Here is an 8,127-nt window from a genome sequence, read left to right as displayed (position 1 = left end):
GCTGTGTTTTATGTGTTCTTAGTCAAAACTCAAATGAGTTTATATTTAATTATTAAAAATTGCCATTATTTTATATGAAAAAGTTTTTTAATTGTATTTTATTTAGAAAATATTTTAGTTTGTCTTGTATATATTTTTTATTAGATCAGATTTTAAGCTGTCATATGGTCATGTTACAATGTGCCCCACACATGTTACAGTGTACCCCACCTATGGGGCATGTTGTCACATTTCACTTCCATTCTTTCGGGGTAAATCCAGAAAAAAAAAGTATATACTGTATTAATAAAACAAAACCACATAATTGTACTAGACATGTGGGAAATTAATGTGGGAAAAAATAAATACTCTGAACCATAAGTAGATTTACACAAACTGAAAAAGTCAAAAAGCGTTACTTTGCGCCCCGCTCTCCCCTATTTTGAAAGTCCGTTGCTCACTGGCTCTGAATACACATAAGCTTACAGTCAAACCATGGGTCACAGGAGGGGTGGGATGTTGTTCAGCCAGCAAATAAATAACCCTCCTAAACAAGCAGTGGAGGGAGGCTTCGGCAGGTTCTCTCAGGTGAACAGAAAGGGAGAAAGCGCTCCACGAGTGAACGGTAAGCGCTCCATAGTAACCATGGCAACGGCTTCAGTGCGCAGCTGCAGCCTTTTTAAGTTAAATAAAATTTTTACATAACTTTACCTAATAGGCCTGCGTTTAGTTTAGCGGGGATGCTCTGCCATGTGAATTTCCTCCTGTTGATGTCCTGATAACCATGTTGATAACTATTTAGATTCATCTGGAAACTCACAAACAGCGAGGATCAGTCTCTCTTCCAATGATTTGTGCTGCGTGTCGTGTACAAAAAGTTCAAGACAATTCAACTTCGGCAACGAGCGGGCGTCTGCGCACAACCGCGACAGTTTCATGGGAATGCAGCCGTTTGTCGCTGCACCTTGTGCTCGACCACTTCCCCTCAGTCGAACAGGGAAACTTGCTACTGAACACACACTGTTTCTGCTGCTCCCTGATGAAAGACTGTTGATACCGGTTCAGAAAAAAAAAACAAGAAAACAGGACTCTGATGGTAACTTGTTTAATAAGCTAGATAAAAGGTAATGCCCTGACAGTGGCAAATAGCTTTGGTTTAATATTTGATTTGATTACATTAATGTTTAAGTTGAGATTTACAAGAACTATTTTATTGCTACTGTGTAAAGGGAATACTGCGGGTAAAAAGCACATTAGGCTATTTGTTTAAAGTTTTTGCAAACCACATGTTATTGCACTTTTGTGTATTGTATAGCAGTCTACATTTAGATCAAAAGTGCGCAATACACTACTTTAGAATTCATTATTCAATTTTGCGCGTAACAATGCGATTAATCGCAAGAAAATCATGCGATTAAATTTTTTAATCGTTGCCCAGCACTAGTATTTTCATCTGTGTGTTTAAAACAGAAATATCTCGGCTGAACAGACTGGGATGTTTGTAACACTAGAGTTTAATGTTCTTCCACTGAGACCCAAAATTTGAAAAAATGGGACAGTTTACTGTAAGCCCACATTTAATACATCAGTGAAACTGACTAACATGCACAGATATTTGTTCAAGATCTTTTCCAACTGTTTGTTTAGTTTTTAAGTAAATGTTCCATAAAACTGACATTACCTAAAGGGAGATTGTGACAACAGCACTCTTTGTAATTGACATTCATTTACACAGAAAATTATATAAAATTTGAGATAGGCCTACACAGCACAAAGAAGAGTAAAAAAACAAAACAAAAAAACAAGTTACAAACAAACACTACAGATGTTAAAGAGAAAAGTGTTGAAACACTGCGGTAGGCTATCTAGAAATTTTGACATTTAGTAATGTTCCCCTGCAACGTATTTTAGCACAATTCACACCCAGCGGTAATTCAGGGGGAAAAAAATGCTCCACATGAAACTTTGGTCTTCCGACCTTTTACCATCATATCGTTTTATTTTGATTAATATGTGCGAGGGAGAGAGAGCAAGACAGCGCTTAGTTTGGAGACGGTGAGTCTTGTTTACACTTTCGCCTGGCTCCGAAGAGATAGAGTGCGCGCGCGCGACCGGGTCTCTCTCTCTGCTCGTTCTTTCAGTTAAACATGCGAATTCAATTCCCACCCCTACCTATGATGTAGTTCGGATACCAACAATAAAAAAGACATAGGCCTAGGCTACAATGGTCAAATAATCGTGATTTAAGGTGAATAGGGCGTCTATGTATTTATTATGTCTATGGCGCCACCCAGTGCTACTTCCGGAATAAGGTGAATACAGCGTCACAGATTGTTGTTGTGGTGCTCCCGCAGACACGTACTGTAGCTGAACGCGGCAAAACCAAACCTCACAAAGAGTGAAATCCTGTAAGTGCTTCGATTATATTTATATCTCTATAATTGCTTATAGTAAAATATTAGGAGTTCGAGTTCCTATATCAAAAGTTGCATTAACTAGATACCCAGTGTAATGATTAGAAGAGTACGTTTGTCAACGTTTCTTGTTAGCTGTATGTATATGAAGCCAAATGATCTGCCAGCTAACAGCAGACTATGGAAGCTTGTTTCCGCCACAGAGTGAAAAATAAAAAAGGTCATTCCGACTTTTTATCTCAGAATTACGTGATAAAGTCGCAATTGCAGGTTATAAAGTCAGAATTGCGTGATATAAAGTCGCAATTGTGTGTTATTAAGTAAAAATTGCATGATATAAAGTCGCAAAAGCGTGTTATAAAGTCAGAATTATGAGATATAAACTCGCAATTGCGAGAAATATACTTGAAATTCTGACTTTTTTTCTCAGAATTTAATGTTTATATCTCGCAATTCTGACTTTATAATACGCAATTGGGAGATATAAAGTCAGAATTGCATGATAGCCTATAAAGTCGCAATTGCGTGTTATAAAATCAAGATATAATTCTGAGATAAAAAAAAAAGTCTGTCTTTTTTTTCCCCTTAGATTTGGACTGAAATATCTCACAATTGTTAGTTTATATCTCACAATTCTGAGAAAAGATGTCAGAATTGCGAGATATAAACTCGCAATTATGTGTTATAAAGTCAGAATTGCGTGATATAAAGTCGCAAATGCGAGAAAAAAAGTCAGAATTCTGACTTTATATGACGCAATTGCGACTTTATTTTACGCAACTCTGACCTTATATCTCTCAATTCTGACTTTATTTCTCAGAATTGCGAGATATAAAGTCAGATTTGCATGAAATAAAGTCGCAATTGCATGTTATAAAGTCAGAATTGCGAGATGTAAACTCGCAATTGTGAGATAAAAAGTTGCAATTATCTTTTCAAATGTTTTATTCAGAGTTAGAGGGTTATCTGTTAGATTATAGCCACTTCTCCAGACACCACTACAATACTGGGCCTAGCCCAAACCATGAAAAACATCCCAAGACCATTATCCCACCTTCAACACTTCAACATTGCTCCATATAATTTTCCCTACAGTATATAGTGTAGCAAGGTAGTCTTCAAAATTTTAGGGGACCCCCCAAGAGTCCTAAGTCATTTCAAACCCTGCTAATACCTCACTAGTTTTGAACATTTATGATATATGATTATGGGCACATTTACTTATTTTTTTTAGGGTAGGCCGTTATTAGCTTGGGTTATTTAATCTCATGAATATTAAGTTATGCACAAAGAAGATCATAACATCTTGGATCTATATATATTAAGTAGAGTATTTACCCATTTCAGAATGTTAATAAAAATAACATCACATGTAAAAAAATTTTTGCAGAAATAATTTCAGTAGCACATCAAGTTCTTATTACTCAGTGATTTCAGGGAGTTAATTCTGTACATCCCAGAGCCATTTTAATGGATAAAGATGAATTTACTCATGCAGATGTGAATTATGAAGGAAAATATGTGAGAAAAATGCCAGAATGAAGTTTTGTTGCCAAGAGAACGAAGGAAACCTGGAATGTAATCTGTCTACATACTTCTACCCGCAGTAAACAACAGAGTGTAATGTAATCATACAAAATGAGAGTATTAAGGAAGAAAGAAGAAATAAAGACTAATGCGTAGCCTTCAGTATCTAGACTCTTTGAACTTTGCCAGAGTAGATCTTCAGTAAACCCTTACTAATAAAAAACCCCAAAAACACACTAACCATAATATTTGTAGTAAAACTGTGGTTACTCAAATGGTAATCAATCCGCCAAAAAAAAACCAAAAAACATGGTTACTGCACTTTTACTATAATAAAGCCCTATGGAATAAAATTCAAGGTTAATTGTCTAATTAAGTACGTCACTGATTGCTTCACTGCTAAGAACACTTCCTCCATTAACAGCTCAAAGACTAAACGTGTCCACAGTAACTCAAGTCAAGTCTCCTTCATTTATATAGCGCTTTTTACAATACAGATTGTTCCAAAGCAGCTTTACAGTTATATTAGGAAAATAATTGAACAAAGTTTGTTTCTTCTGTAGCCTACAGCAGATCTAGAAGAAAATCATTGTCTGGTTTAAGCCAGTTATTGATTGATTCCTTTCCATTGTAAAAAACATCATTAGTTATTGATTTACACAACACCGCTTTCAATTGAAATCTCCAACTGGACAGCTCTAAACTAGCAAAAATGAACAAATCTTACCATAGTGTTCTTAGACGTGCAGTTCAATCCCTTTACTAGCAAAAGCTGCTGATCCAGTTTAGCGAATAGAGGAAACACTAGAGCAGAGTTACTCTGACAGACACATTTAGTGGAATGAGGAAAACATGATCTGTGTGCAAACCCCCTCAGACTACAGCCGAACTACAGGATTCTGTGGAAGAGGGAGGAGATAAAAACACTTTTAGCAAGTCAGAAGAAACACTTAGAAGTTGCTAAGTAGCCTACAGCTAATTATAAATACTATAAACTAAAACCCACACCATAACCTTACAGAGGATATTTTTACATAGCATTTTTTATTGAAAATTATATTATTAATTCATATATTGTTTACATGCATTTGGCAAATGATTTAATCCGAAGCCACTTACATTGATTCAAGGCCATAATCTGGTGTTTCTGCCGCCACTGTTACAGCGACAGGAATATGGAGGACTTTTGAGCGCAAATTTGTCCTCAAAGTTATAGTTACATATTTATTGCCTTTCTCTTCTTCTTAAATGATGTTATGTAAAGGATTGTGAATCACACTGTGTGTGAATCGCAGTGTCCTGTAGAGGGCAGCACACACATAAACTGTGTTACAAGTGTTGTATTATTACACTGCCATGAGAGGGAGCCATTCCCTTTCACTGTTTCTGCACAAATCTGTATATGGCAAAAATACATGAAGAAGCATAATCTACACATACAAGTATGCGAAAGGAAACTCAACTTCAGTCCACAGAAAAAACATTTATTGAAAGTTAAAAAAATCTCATTCTGAACTTTTTGAAGTCATTTATGTAAATAGATTACCATGACCAGATTTACAATTTACTTTTCAGTTTTTTACAATCACTTTGCTGTCATTGTTCACAACTCTAGACACAAAACTCAAAACGGTTATCACTTGTAACACAGGCTGTCTAATGTTCAAAACATTGCATTGTGCATTCACAACTTTAAAGAAATCTTGCACTTGCACAATCATTGGTTCAAAAAACTAATTTACTGTGAAATACCATTGAAACATAACTATAGATCACCCACACACAAGCAACCGATAGTTTCACTGTGTCATTGTTCGTACAATCATTAAACATTGTAGAACAAAATAGGTGATACAGGTTTCATTATGGTACAGTAAATACATCTCTGTAAAAGTACTGCAGTAGTAGAGAGAATACTACAGACACAGTGGAATCATTGAACAAAGTTTGTAATATATTGATGCAAAACACTACAGTACAATCACAACATAGGTTTATTTGAATCAAAGCAAAAATAATTAGCTATGAAATAGAAAAGAAAAGACAGCAAAACATCAAATGCAGTGTTCCTCAACTTGCTTGTACTGTAAGAAACAGAACAGGAGTGATTACTGTACAGTGCAGTCAATACTGTCAATAGTCTGAAAAGGTGGTACAGTATTGAAGCATTATGATCAAATATTAGGCTACATCCATGGATATTGTAGTCTAATTGGTTCATGCTCCACGCTAATTGGTGACAATGAATCTCGTTATCTTGAAACTTTCATGATTTAAACATGGAAGATTGTTTGTCTGTTTCCATACAGCTATGCATTCAGAGTAATGCAACAGTTACTTATCATTTTGAGCAGTTGTATTAATTGATAGTTAGATCATTGTAAGGAAATGAATAGACACTCATTTGAAATGTAATGTGTGAATTGCCTTTTGAAATAGTAGTACTTTGATGTTAAGTTGTGTCATATTGAACAGGTGATTTTTGTTGAATGAACAAATTATCTAAGTTGTATTATGTGTATTGTATCCAAGCAATTGAGAAAAAGGTTAGAGTTTTGAAAAATGTGCATTTTGATCATTGGTTGTGAGTTTTGTGTCTAGAGTTGTGAAAAATGACATCAAGGTTCTGAAAATAGTAACAAAGTGATTGTAAAAAACTGTAAGTGACTTTTTTGTTTAAAACAACAGAATCAGTGAAACTAACAGTAGGACAACAATATGCAAGTGCTGTGAGCCTTCTCAGTTTAGTCTAACACAGTATCTGTAAAAAATATATATATTTTTTAAATAAAAAATAGAATAGAAGAGATTTACATGTCAAAGACACTCATTGGATGATAAGAACTAGATGCCACCAGTGTGTTACTGCCTGCTCATTTACATAAAGTAACATTTTCATGTGCGATATGTGGTATTTAAAATAAATCCCTGGTCTGTGTGTGTGTGTGTGTGTGTGTGTGTGTGTGTGTGTGTGTGTGTGTGTGTGTGTGTGTGTGTGTGTGTGTGTGTGTGTGTGTGTGTGTGTGTGTGTGTGTGTGTGTGTGTGTGTGTGTGTGTGTGTGTGTGTGTGTGTGTGTGTGTGTGTATTTTTCCACGTGTTTGTGTCTATAAATGTCTTCAGAATAACAGCACAATTTCAAGAAAAAACATGCGGTGTCTAACACACACCATCCTCCTCCACTCCAGTGTGTGTGTGAGCGTGCGTGCGTGCGTGCGTGTGTGTGTGTGAGAGAGAGAGAGAGAGAGAGTGTGTGTGTGTGTGTGCGTGTGCGTGCGTGCGTGTGTGTGTGTGTGTGTGTGCGTGTGTGTGTGAGGGACAGAGCGAGATCTGCAGGTCAAAGGTCACGCTGGGACTGAAGCAGGACGTGGGAATGAGAGGCCGGAAGAGGAGGATGTTCCTCTCAATGTTTATATGTCCTGAAAACAGCAGAAAGAAAGAGAAGAACAGATGAGGGATGTTTCCTTCACAACATGAGTGATTATTATACTGGGACGATGCATGTGAAGTGTTAAAAGTCTTTATCGTGAGCTGATCATGACTGAGAATGTGTGTTATGTGGAATACACTGATGTGTGTGTGTCTTCTGCTGTGTGAATGAGCTGGAGCGCATTAAGAGTTTCTGTTAGAACAGAACGGTGCAGTCGTGTTAATAACTAATGATCTTTACAACGGAAGTGAATCAATCAAACTAACTTTATCTGGACAATAACTTTATTCTAGATCTGCTGTAAAGCCTAAACACTCTGTTACTGTAATCTCCTATTATCACTGTAAAGCTTCTGTGAAACATCTATGTTGTTAAAGCGCTGAATAAATGAAGGAGACTTGACTTGTGAATCATGAGGACTTTGATTGAATTATGAATAATGTAATATATTTACACACTAATGCTTAGAAGTTACTTTGCAATGAATGCATTTCATAACACAGAACCGAACACAATCACATATTCCTGACAGAGAGACATTAACCTGTTATTATTCAACTTCAACATTCTCTAAATCTGCTTTAGTAAAAGAGAAGCTCCTGCAGTCTGACTGTAAACACAGATCCAGATGTGTGTGTGTGTGTGTGTGTGTGTGAGAGAGAAAGAGAGTGTGTGTGTGTGAGTGTGAGAGAGAGAGAAAGAGTATGTGTGCCTATGTTGATCTTTGTAAAGAGGAAGCTATGCCTTATCGATATATATAATATATATATATATATATA

Source organism: Leuciscus leuciscus, assembly GCF_965113295.1.
Source record: "Leuciscus leuciscus genome assembly, chromosome: 12".
NCBI classification, from domain to species: domain Eukaryota; kingdom Metazoa; phylum Chordata; class Actinopteri; order Cypriniformes; family Leuciscidae; genus Leuciscus; species Leuciscus leuciscus.
The sequence above is the reverse complement of the archived record's forward strand: the minus strand, read 5'-3'. Positions refer to the sequence as shown.